Genomic DNA, 13,355 nt, shown 5'->3' with positions numbered 1-13,355 from the left:
CGTTGAGACTGGGACTCTGTGCAGTCTCTCGGGTCCCCCGTGTGCCCTGAGGCTATCTGACTGGTTTCCCTGGATGACCCTCCACCTGGACAAGGCAGGTAGGCCGCGGGCTGGACAGGCTGAGGCTCCACTGCCCGTCTGTGCTACTGTCCAGTCACGCTCCTACCTATCCCCAGTGTTTGCCACTAGGTCAAGCTGCTGGTGACATTGTGTTTTCCCAGATCTTCCCAAAGCCTGAAGTCTGTGGGGCGGGTCTCTCTGCTTCTGCTCTTCACCATAATACTTCTCCATTTCTGTTCTTCAGTTTAATCATTTGCAGCTCACATGTTCACTCATTCATGTATTCACCAAGTGTTAATTCGCCAGGTAACAACACTTCACGTTTCTTAAAACTGGGTGCCAAGCATTCTAAGCAATTTACATATGTGGAATTATGTCGTCTTTACCACAGTCTTGTGAGACAGATTCTATTTTAAAATCTCTGCCATTTCAGATGGGGAAACCGAGGCACATTAAAGTCAAGTGATTTGCCCAAGATCCCATGGCTAGAATGTCAGGGTCCCCAACACCCACCCCCGGGTTCGGTGATTCTCTAGGGTGACTCACGGGACTTACATATACAGTCACGCGCCACATAATGACGTTTTGGTGAACCGTGGACTGCATATTTGAAGGTGGTCCCGCAGGATTACAATGCAGCTGAAAAATTCCTGTCACCTAGTGATAATGTGGTTGTGTAATATCCATCGTAGCACGGTGCGTTTACTCACCTGTTTGGTGATTCTGGTGTGAAACCCACTGTGCTGCCGATCATAACAAGTCTAGCACATACAATTATGTACAAAACATAATACTTGATAATGATACTAAAAGACTATGTTACTGGTTTACGTATTTACTATACATACTTTTTATTGTTATTTTAGAGTGTATCCCTTCCACTGATCAAATCCAAAATAAGCTTACCTATAAATCAGCCTCAGGCAGGTCCGTCAGGAGGGATTCTAGAATAAGGCATTGTTATCCTAGGAGATGACAGGTCCATGCCTGTTATTGCCTCTGAAGACCTTCCAGTGGGACAAAGTGTCGGGGTGGAAGGCAGTGATATTGGTGATCCTGTTGCTGTGCTGGACTAGGCTAATGTGTGTCTTAGTTTTTAACAAAAAGTTTAAGAACTGTTTTTAAAAAATACCTTAAAAATATAGAAAGCTTACAGAGTAAGGATATAAAGAAAGGAACTATTTTTGTATAGCTGTACAGTGTGTTTGTGTTTTAAGCTGTGTTATTACCAAAGAGTGAAAATGTTAAAAAAAAAATTACAAAGGTAATAAAGTCACAGGGAGGGGAACATCACACACTGGGACCTGTCGGGTGATGGGGGGCAAGGGCAATTACATGTGGGGCTTAAAACCTAGATGACAGGTTGATAGGTGCAGCAAACCACCATGACACATGTATACCTATGTAACAAACCTGCACGTTCTGCATATGTATCCCAGAACTTAAAGTAAAATAAAATAAAATAAAAAATAAAAAATTACAGTAAGCCAAAATTAACTTATTACTGAAGAAACCTGCGCAGCATATATTTTTAAAATAAATTTAGTGGCCAGGTACGGTGGTTCATGCCTGTAATCTCAGTACCTTGGGAGGCTGAGGTGGGCTGATCACTTGAGGCCAGGAGTTGGAGATCAGCCTGGCCAACATGGCTAAACCGGTCTCTACTAAAAATACAAAAAAAATTAGCTGAGCATGGTGGTGCGTGTCTGTGATTCCAGCTACTCGGGAGACTGAGACATGAGAATTGCTTGAACCTGGGAGGCGGAGGTTGCAGTGAGCCGAGATCATGCCACTGCACTCCAGCCTGGTTAACAGAGTGAGACTCTGTCTCAACATAAATAAATAAATGTAGTGTAGCCTAAGGGTACAGTGTTTCTAAAGTCTATAGTCGTGTACAGTCATACCCTAGGCCTTCACATTCACTCACCACTCACTCACTGACTGGCCCAGGGCAACTTCCAGACCTGCAAGCTCGAGTTATGATAAATTTCCTATACGAGTGTATTTTTTTTTTGTCTTTTGTACATATTTTTCTTTTCTTTCTTTCTTTTTTTCTTAGAGTCTTGCTTTGTCGCCCAGGCTGGAGTGCAGTGGTACGTTCTCAGCTCACTGCAACCTCTGCCTCCCAGATTCAAGTGATTCTCCTGCCTCAGCCTCCCAAGTAGCTGGGATTACAGGCACCCACCACCACAGCCAGCTAGTTTTTATATTTTTAGTAGATACGGGGTTTTACCACATTGGCCAGGCTGGTCTTGAACTCCTGACCTCAAGTGATCCGGCCACCTCGGCCTCCCAAAGTGCTGGGATTACAGGCTTTGGTACCTTTTCCATACTTGGATCTGTTTATATATACAAATACTTAGTACGTGTTACAGTTACCTACAGTATTCAGTACAGTAACATGCTGTACAGGTTTGTAGCCAGGAGGAATAGACTATACCGTAGAGCTTAGGTGTGTAGTAGGCTAGATCATCTAGATTGGTGTAAGTCACTCTGTGATGTTTGCACAATTAGGAATTTGCCTAACAATGCGTTTCTAGGAACATCTCTTCCTTGTTAGGTGATGCATGCCTATAGTTGTACCCACTGCTATGACTTACTACAGTGAAAAGATACAAAGCAAAATCAGCCCAGGGAAAAGTTGCATGAGGAGAAGTTTGGAGAAAATCACTTGCAAGTTTTAAGAGTCCTCTCCCAGCAGTCACAGAGGGGATGCTTCATCCCCCCAGCATGAGTTGTGCTAACACATGTGAAGTATTGTCTACCAGGGAGGCTCCTTAGAGACTCAGTGCCAGAATTTTCACTGGGGGCTGGCCACGTAGGCACTCTCTGCCTGGCATATACCAAGATTCCAGACTCCCAGAAGGAAAGCAGGTGCTCAGCATAAGCCACACTGTTTGCACAGACAGTTTGAAAACAGAGAGCCACTCTTACCAGAAAATAGTGGAAACCCTCCCAAAATCCATGTTCCCAGACATCAGCCGAGGCCCAGCCCTACAGGAAGGGCTTTCAGAGGATGCCAGTCTCTGGCTGGAGATGTTAACTCTTTTCTGCATGGCTAGTAAGTGGCAAGACCAGGATTTGAACCCAAGCAGTTTGGCTCCAGAGCCCTGCTGTCAGGCACTGGGCCACACCGCCTCCCAGAGAGCCAGAGTCCTGCACAGAAGAGACGAAGAGAAAGTACAAGGCTGGCGTTAGGTGAGTGTTCAGTTTAGTGGGGCTGTCGGGTGCACTGGTAACGAGTCTTCTGGTGGTCTGTGAGCTCCTGGCGGGTGAGGCCATGTCGGATTTGCCTATGTCCCCCACTGTGTGGTACATTGTAGGTGGCACTCAACAGGTAAATATCCCGTGATTGAGCTTATTGTCGTCAATGACGATGATTGCTGCTCAGGAGAAGGAGGTGGCTGGTTGCTGTATGAGTGTAATAAAAGGCAGAGAATGCTCATGTAAGGGTATTTCTGAGCTCTTCCCCGCTGCCGCAGGCTCACTTGTGGATGGAATTGAGCCATGCCGAGGTCTTCCAGGCTTCCCGTCACCTGCATGTTGCCTTCAGGAGAAAGAGGAATAGTTGCCCCCTGGGATGCAGACCTGTGGATGCAAGTCCTGGCCGTGGAGCTGGGGCTGGATTTCAGCCACACCAGCCCCCAGGACAGGCGCCCCCAGGCTGTGGACCACATTCAGGGAGCTCCCTGTTGAGTGGGAAGAGGAGGTGTATGCACAGGGTGGCCCTATGGTGTTGTGTGGGCCCAGCTGACTCTTGGACCATAAGGCCTGGCTTTGAATCCCTGTCCCTCCACTGATTGCATGTGACCTTGGGCACGTCACTTACCTCTGAGGGCCTCAGTTTCCCCAACTGTGAAATGAGAGTAATAACAATGTTCACTTCATAGGATGGTTGTTGAGGTAAATGGATCAAGGGATGTAAAGTACTCAGCACAGTGCCTCGCACTGTGAGGGCTCCATAAATGTCAGCTGTTGTCGTCAGCAGTATTATTACTATTATTTACACATGAGAACAACACAGCTGTGCCAAGTGTTCTGTGATGCTGACAATGAATGTTTTGCATCAGGGCCTCATGCCCCAATGCCCACGGGGGCTACACAGGTGCTATAAGTGTACGTCAGGCTCAGTGCGAGATGCTAGGAAGTAATGGAGCGTGCGGCAGCATGGACACTCGGGTTGCCTGTCACCCACCATCCCCACCCTCACACTGAGGCAGTACATGAAAAAAAAAGACCGAAGAATGCACAGCACTCACTGAATTTGTGAGTTTGTGACCTGAAATATAGATTGCTTGTACCATGGACACTGACAGCAGAGAGAGAGAGAACTCCATGGGCTGGGTGGACTGGCAGGCTTCCTGGAGGAGGAATAATTCAATTGGGTCTCGAAGGTAAGATTTAATTAAAGTTGGGGAAGGGGCAGCTGAACATCTGACTTCTAGGTTAAGCCAGTGTTGACTGCTTGTCAGGCATGAAACAAACACTACTCTTGTATGTGACACATACATAAGGGTGAGGCAAGGCCGTGGCAGTCATAGCATGTGTTCCAGCAGGGCTGATGGTGGGGGGGACCTGCAGAGATAGTGGGATTACACCAGACAGGTGTGATGGCGATGAATAGGATGAGCTTGCCAGGAGGGTGGCAGTACCCCTGATATTTGTATCAGGCAGTTTAAAAATACAAGGTAAAGATGTGAGGCTTCCATTGTGTAAATAGAGATTCTGCCACATTTGGGAGCTACCCCATTGTCTCCTTAATTTCCTGTTAATTTCCTGAGGGTGAAACTGACACATGTCAGCCAAGGAAAATGAGGCCCCAAGAAATTGTTTCTCATTTTTTCTCAAGAAGTCATCTTCCCCTTTCTGTCTCCTGGATGAGAGTACTGTCTTTTTGAGAGAAGATAAGAATCACACATTGAGTGCAGGTCTCAGATGGCACTAGATATCCCCTTCTGTGTTCATCACATGTGCCCATGAAAGGGCCGGGTACTGTGCAGGGCACCAGGAGAACAGATCACAGTGTTCTGCTGCCAGGATCTCAGGTCTAATCAGAGAGAGACATTTAAACCAATTGTTATGGTACCCCAATTCATTCAGAGTGCAATTCCAATACTAATTTTGTTGTTGTTGTTCTTGAGACAGAGTTTTGCTCTTGTTGCCCAGGCTGAAGTGCAATGGCGCGATCTCGGCTCCCAGCAACCTCTGCCTCCTGGGTTCAAGCAATTCTCCTGCCTCGGCCTCCTGAGTAGCTGGGATTACAGGCACCCACGACCAGGCCCAGCTAATTTTGTATTATTAGTAGAGATGGAGTTTCACCATGTTGGTCAGGCTGGTCTTGAACTCCGGACCTCAGGTGATCTACCCACCTCAGCCTCCCAAAGTGCTGGGATGACAGGCATGAGCCACCACACCCAGCCTCCAATACTAATTTTAATGGGACTTTAGAGGGGATGTGAAAAAAAATCATAGTTTCATCTGAAAATATTAATTATGAACCCAGATGGGAAGGTTTTGAAAATGAAGAGTAATGTGGGAGGGTTTACCCTAGCAGATATTAAAAATATTACAAAGCTACATTAATGCAGCATTTGACTGCTACAAGAAACATCAGACCAATGGAACAAAAGATAAAATCTACACACACATCTATCAGTATGTTTTAAACCAACGGGAGGAGGATGTATCATACATGAATTTGGTAACAACTGACTGGGTCTTTTGAAATAAAGACAAAGATGAATTTCCTAATTAGATTAAAACCTAAGTAAATATAACAATTAGTAAAAAGTAAATATGGGCTAATAGGATGTGATCTGGAGAAAACTGGATTTAGGTACACATAGTTGCAAACTTTAAAAACAGCACTCAGATAAGTGAGAAACTTGGGGAAATATTTGTAATATACATAAGAGACAAAAGATTAATGTTTTTAATATGTAAAGAGCATCTTAATATTAATTTATAAGAGATGGAATGCCACAATAGATAGCTATCTACGATGTGAGAATTTCCCAAAGACGAGGCTTAGGAGGTGCCCTTGAAGCACAGTGGCGGCCCGTGTCACTCTGTAGGCAAAATCATGTGGCTGTGAGTTGCATTTGTATGCCTGGGGGCTTGTACACAATTGCATGTTATCATTTTTGCCTTCTCCGTGGACATTCGAAGCCCACTAACCATTGCCCTAATCTGCATTTCTTGTTTTGATTACTGCCCCAGCATCCTATCCTTTCTGCCTCTAGTTTTACTCCCTACCCAGCCCATTGTCCACGCTGGAGTGGTCTTCCCTAAAATGCAAACCTGCCTGCTTTCTATTCTTGAGGGGCCCCCATTCAGGATCCGTCAGGAAAGCTGACCCCTACTAACCATCTCCCAGGGCCACTGGGTGCTTTTGTTTTCCATTACGCTTTAGTTTTGCACATCCTGTTCTTACCTGTTCTTTGGGCAACTTATAAACCTCCTGCTGGACCATGAGCAGCATCTGCACTCTGTGATGCCCTAGCCCTCCCCTGGCCAGCTAGTTGTGCCCTTGGCTGGGGTCCTATGCATTGGATCATTTATTAAAGCCTGGCACTGTGTGAAGTTGAGATTATTCCTCTGGATGGCACTTAATACATTTTTGTTGACATCAGAATAGAATTGTTGAACTGGAAGAGACCTTAAAGATTATCTAGTCCCACTTTCTCATTTTAGAGTAAAAACCTTTGGTCCAGGGAGGCTCTGGGAACTGGCCAGGTTCAGAACTCAACATCATTGCAGTCAGAATCATGCTGTGTGATGTGTTCTCTACTCCAGATGCTATTTGCTAGGTTGGTAAATTAGCAAAGCTGCGTTGGTAAGTGTGATTGTCTCTGCCTGTGATTACCTTCCAGATCTCACTCTTGCCCGAATTGTCAGCTGGGAGGCCAAGGGTCTCTTTGCCCTCAGGGCTGCCCCTCAAGGACTCTGTGACAAGGGCCAGCAAGCCACTCACCCCTCTGTTTCTTGGGTCTCAAGCTCAAAGTAAAAGATTTCAAGTAAATGATCCCTAGACTGTTCCGGAGGAAACACTCGTCTCATCTCCCATGTTCATCAAGCATTTTCTGTGTTTCGAAGGGTTGGGTGGGTGGGATTTAATATAAGGCCACTGTGGGCATTTTGAAGAAATGTCCTCTTCTTACCACCACCCTCCACGTACAGAAAAGTTGGAAGAATAAAATAGCTTCATGCCGTAATCCCACCAGCAGGGAGAACCATTGCTAACATGTTCACATCTCGCCATCCACAAGACTGTGAATATATTTAGTACATAATTGAAGTCAAACTCTGTAAACAATTCTTCATCATGCTTTTGTAACTTGGTGTTGGATTCTGAGCATTTAAAGCATTCGTTTTGAAAGGCCTGTTTATCCAGCATCGCTCTTCATAAATGCAGTGACAGAATGCATCAAAGGCATCTGCTCCTGCTAATATGTGATTAAAGGGTGGTAATCGTGGATGATTCTTTTCCAGAGACAAGAAGGAAATTGAGGAGGACTCTGGGGGGTGGGAAGCCGGGATAACCATCTCTTTTTCTTTATTCTTAGACAATGAGGTTTAAGGTAAAGATGCTCTTTGGAATCTGTACTTAACAGTGATTCTCAGTGGAACTTGGCTGCAGCATGTTTAAGGGAATCTCAGAAGTATGATTTATGTGGGGCTGATTCTGGTGCTCTCAGCCACTTCTGGTTCTGAACTCATCACTGCAGCGGTGGGTCCCACCAGCATCCTGCCCCCCGAGCTGGATTCAGGGACATTGTTGGCTCCTCCTGTGTCTGGCCTCTTACATATACATTCCATCACAACACTCTGTTGACTCTGTCTCCTGATCTGTGCCCTTCCCACCAGCCAACAACAGTAGTAGCAATAGCGGCTCAGATTTACTGACTTCTGTGTACCATAACCCTAAACATTAGGCACTGTTTCTGTGTGTGTGGTAAAGTATACACAGCCTAACATTTACTGTTATTGACAGTTACTACAGTCAATAGGTGTTGTGCAGCCATCACCACTGTCTGCTTACAGAACATTTTCCCCACTCCGAAAGGAAACTTGGTACCCATTGGTGACTTCCCATTTCCTTCTGCCCCAGCCCCTGGCAAACCACTCATCTGCTTCTGTCTCTGGATTTGCCGACCCTGTACATTTCAGATAAGTGGAATCACACAGTACGTGTCCTTTTGTGTCTGGCGTCTTTCACTTAGCATCAAGTTTTCAGTGTTCCTCCATGTTGTAGCATGCACCAGAACTTCATTCCTTTTTATGGCTGAATAATATTCCATTATATGGATATACACATGTTCTTTATTCATCAGGACCTTTGGCTTATTGTAAACAGTGCTGCTGTGAGCATTCGAGTACAGATTTTTGTTCAAATACCTGTTTTAAATTATTTGGGGTATATGCTTGGGGGTGAAATCGCTCGGTTGTATGGTAATTCTATTTTTAACCTATTGCCTCTCAGAGCTGGGGAGACCCAGCCTCCCACAGTGTGGAAAGGGGTGGATCTAAGAGTTGAACCCCCATCAAAAGCCAAAGTCCATGGTTCTTGCTGGCGTGTCCCGTTGCCTCCTGCAGCCTCTTTTCATGCCCCCTATTTCTCCCTTGGCATCCAGATTTACCTTCCACCAGGCTGAAGTCATACAGCAGCCAGAGTTGTCTTTCTAAAATACTGATCTAACCATGTTTCTTCATGGCTTAAAGCCTCTTAGTTGTTCCCCTGATTCCCTTAGGATGACACAGCAAATCCCTAACCTGCTCTCGAAGGCTCTGTCAGGCTGGGGCTGCTTCTCTTGCCGGCTTCAGGCCTTGTTCAGGCCAGTCCTTCTCCAGGCTCGCCCTCCCCCTGGTCCAGCTCGTTCTCCTCTGCCCACTGGATCACCTCTTGGAAAGCCTTATCCTGTCCTTTGAGCTAGGAGAGGAGCTCCCCTCCCTCCCCCAGTCCTCCAGGCTCCCCAGCCTCAGCCCAGGCACACTGTGGCATCAGCATCTGCCTGCCTGTTTATTCCTCTGTGGGACTGTGAGCTCCTTGAGTAGGGCCTGGCTCTGGTTCCTCCTCGTTCTTCCAGCACCCAGTACAGGGCTCCAGTGACTCAGTGAATTAACATCAGGAAAGTGTAGTGTCGCATCCAAACACGGGGTCAAACCTGGCAGCCCACTTGATGTATCCACTTAAATAGAGAGTTTCAGGCAAACAAAATTATAGCAAACCTTGGTTTCTGCACATGTGAAATGGATGTAAGAATTCTGCACTTAAAATGTTGTTTGAGGCCAGGCGCAGCGGCTGACGTCTGTAATCCCAACACTTTGGGAGGCCGAGGTGGGCAGATCACGAGGTCGGGAGTTTAAGACGAGCCTGGCCAACATGGTGAAACCCTGTCTCTACAAAAAGTACAAAAATTAGCTGGGCATGGTGGCAGGCGCCTGTAATCCCAGCTACTTGGGAGGCTGAGGCAGGAGAATTGCTTGAACCCAGGAGGTGGAGGTTGCAGTGAGCCGAGATTGTGCCATTGCACTCCAGCCTGGGCAACAAGAGCAAGACTCTATCTCAAAAATAAATAAATAAAGTATTGTTTGAAATATTAAAAAGGGAATAAAGCCTGGTTTGTGGACAAAATTAAAGTTTGAAGGGATTAGGAAGGCTTTTGGCCAGAGACTCAGGAGTTCCAAAATCCTGCCCTGCTGCTACTCCCTCACCCCCAAAAGGTGAGCTGCATACTCAGAGTGGGAATGAAAGTGTTAACAGGGGCACAAACCCCTGATGGCTCGATGCAGGGCTCCTGATAAAGGGCCAGCCTAGGAGAGGCAGGTGGGGTATGAAGGCCACTAGCCCCAACTGCTGGATGTGAGTCTTGGGTCTACTACTTACTCTTTCTGTGACCTTGGGCCATTTTAAAAACTTTTTTCTACAATGACATTATAATTTATAAAGTGGGGGTTAAAATAGTTCCCATCACAGAGTATTATTGTGGAGATTAAATGGATTAATACATGTAAAGCACTTGGATCCATCCCTGGTGCTTAGGATCTGCATAATACATGTTCTGTGAAATGACAGTGGTGATGGTGATGCTGCCGCTGATGGTGTCATGATGGTGTTGATGGTGGTGGGCGTGAAGATGACGGTGATGGTGATATTGATGTTTATAGTAATTGTGATGGTCATGGTGAAGATGATGGCGATGGGGATATTGATGATGTTGATAATGATGGTGGTGATGGGGATATTGATGTTGATAGTGATGGTGGCTATGGTAATGGTGGTGGTGGTCATGGTGGTGATGGTGATAATGAATTTGATGGCGATGCTGCTGATCATGGCGTTGATGGTGATGGTGAAGATGATGGTGATGGAGATATTGATGATGTTGATAATGATGGTGGTGATGGCCATGGTGAAGGTGATTGGCATATTGATAATGTTGACAATGATGGTAGTGATGGTGATGGTGATGGTGATATTGATGATGTTGATAGTGATGGTGGTGATGGCCAATGTGAAGATGATGGTGATGGGGATATTGATGATGTTGATAATGGTGGTGGCGATGGTGATGGTGGTGATGGTGATGGTGGGGATGGTGTTGATGAATTTGATGGTGATCCTGCTGATAGTGATCGTAATGGTGTTGATGGTGATGGTAAAGATGAAAATGATGGAGATATTGATGATGGAGATATTGATGATGTTGATAATGATGGTGGCGATGGTGGTGGTGACGGTCATGGTGGTGATGGTGATGATGAATTTGATGGTGATGCTGCTGCTGATGGTGATCATGATGGTGTTAATGAAGATGTTGATCATGATGGTGATGGTAAAGATAGTTATGATGGGGATATTGATGATGTTGATAATCATGGTGGTAATATTAATGTTGGTGATGATGATAGTGATGGTAGTGATTATATGGAGCCTCCTTCTTCTCATAAAATTACATATTGAGATTTTACTCTTCTTTGGTCATTCTTCACTGAGGAAGAAGATTGAAGAGTAGAGGCATTGTAGGCAGGGCAGGACCTAGCATAATTTAACAACACAGATAAATGAAGAAAATGAGGGTCATGAGTGGGTTTGCCCCATGGAGGTAGGCTCTACCTAGGTTTGCTTGTCACTTGGTGTCAGAAAGCAGGAATTGTAAGAGAAGGGGGTGAAAGGTGATGGGATCTGCAGAACTGGCCCTGGTTTTTCCCTCTTCCTAGGTCCAGGCTTCCATTCCCACAACTGTGTTGCTACTTTAAGCATTGATCTAGACCCTGCTCCACTAAACTGCCCACAGTACCTCTACTCTTCAGTTTCTCTTGGCAATGCCCTTGTGGCCAAAGGAAAGTAAGATCTCAAGATGTGGATTTAGAAGGTGGAAGTGGAAAGAGGAAGAGATTTGAGGTAGCCAGACTCACCTGTCCACTTCCACTTCATGAAGCAGGAGGGAGGGAGGCAGGGAGACAGAAGGGGAGAAGGAACATACGAGAGAGTTCTTTTCCTGGCTTTTACGGTAGAGTGATGCTGCCCATATGTAATGTCAGTCATACAACTAACTTCTACCATGGTGTGGGAGATTAGGACTAAAAACATTTTAGAAAAACATACAGCCCCCTGGACAGTAAGTAGTGTCCAGCTCTAGTGGGACAAACATAGACATTGGAGTCCAGCAGAGCTAATTCTGTTTTAGCTGTGGACTTCAATTAATTTTTTAATCTCTTTGCATCTCCATTTGTCTGTCAGTAGAACAGGGATGATACGTGTTCCACAGGATTACAGAAGATTGAATGAAATAAAGTATATGAAGCATTGTGTTAGTGTCCTCAGGCTGCCATAACAAATCTCCACAAGCTTGGTACCTTAAAACAACAATTTAATTTTCTCACAGTTCTGCAGGCTGGAAGTCTGAAATTAAGGTGTAGGCAGGCAGGGCCACGCTGTTTATAAAAACCCTGGAGAAGCATCTTCCTTTGCCTCTTCTTAGCTTCTGGTGGCTCAGAAATCCTTAGCATTCCTTGAAATCCTTGGCTTATAGCTGCATCACTCAGTATCTGCCTCCATCTTCACATGGCCATCTTTTCTGTGTGTGTCTACAAATCTCCCTCTCCTCATGAAGACACGACCATTGGATTTAGGACTCACTGTGACCCAGTATGACCTCATCTTAACTTGACTACATCTGCAAAGACAATTTCTAAATAAAGTCACATTCATAGGTATTGGGGGTTAGGACTTCAACATGTCTTTTTGGAGGGCACAACTCAACTCAACTCACTACATTTACCTAGCCCCAGAGATTGGCGTTTTGTTGGTGATCAAAATTGTTAATCCCCTTTACCTCTCATTCCCTCTTCTTGAAGATGAAAAAACAAGTTGTTGCCTTCTTTGAAGATAAAGGGGATTAACAATCTTGAAAACAGATTGCTGATCTTTAGCTACTGTGTTCTTTTACAGACAGATTTTTTTTAGTTTCCTTTCCATCAATATTTTGACATAACCTCCATGCAATGCTATTTATGTTTATTCAGCTTATCAATTTTTTTCTTGTCTAGTAGGTACACACTCAGGGCTCAGGGAGCAGAGGGACATGTCCAGAACAAATGGAGTACTTGGATTTCATTTTAGTGTTAATCAAAATTCAAGATTTAGGATCAAGAGGATGTTAGAGCAAGAAAACAGAATTGGTTCTCTGACAGTCTCTGATAACAGCCTTTGTGGACAGAGGCTGATATATCAAAGATGAGTTATAAGTGGCATCACACTTTGATTCAGGTTTCAATAAGCATTTGAACTGAAGCTCCTGTTTTTGACCTAACTTAGCTTTGACAGTCTAGAAGGTCAGGGTGGCCTCATTGGTCTGTCAGAAAAAATGTGGCCTTGACTACAATCTGCATTGTGGCTGCAAGAATGAGGAATAAGCTAGTTGTCTTCTAGCTCCTAAATAATACATTCGGTATCCCATGGTCTGAAGCCATTTCGAATTAAACTAATTGTCACAGGTTGGCTTTTCTGGAGACAGATGCTGATGCAGAGTTTGGGGTATAATATGCTTTCCATTGTGCAGAGAAGAGTTAGCATATCAAACCGAAGGCTGCTATCCTTAGAAAAGCTTGCTTACAAGATTGATCCTGGGCTGGTGTCTGGAAACTTGGATTTCAGGATTCCCATCTTCTTAAAACTGCTAAGAGTGGCTCTCTGTGCCTGAACTGTTTTTTACATGTAGTATAGTTTATGCTGATTATCTGCTGTTTTTCTTGGAGTATGAAATTTTGGTACATGCCAGGCACAGGGTGCC

General features: G+C 45.1%; 1 protein-coding gene across 17 annotated transcripts in view; it reads left to right on the top strand.

The window, feature by feature from the left end:
- EVC2 (EvC ciliary complex subunit 2) overlaps nucleotides 1-13,355 on the top strand; it is a 147,957-nt gene that overhangs the window by 28,697 nt on the left and 105,905 nt on the right. The window lies entirely within an intron of this gene.

The sequence above is a fragment of the Pan troglodytes genome, chromosome 3 (genome assembly GCF_028858775.2).
Source record: "Pan troglodytes isolate AG18354 chromosome 3, NHGRI_mPanTro3-v2.0_pri, whole genome shotgun sequence".
Classification (NCBI taxonomy): Eukaryota; Metazoa; Chordata; class Mammalia; order Primates; family Hominidae; genus Pan; species Pan troglodytes.
This window is presented reverse-complemented; position numbering and strand designations above follow the sequence as displayed.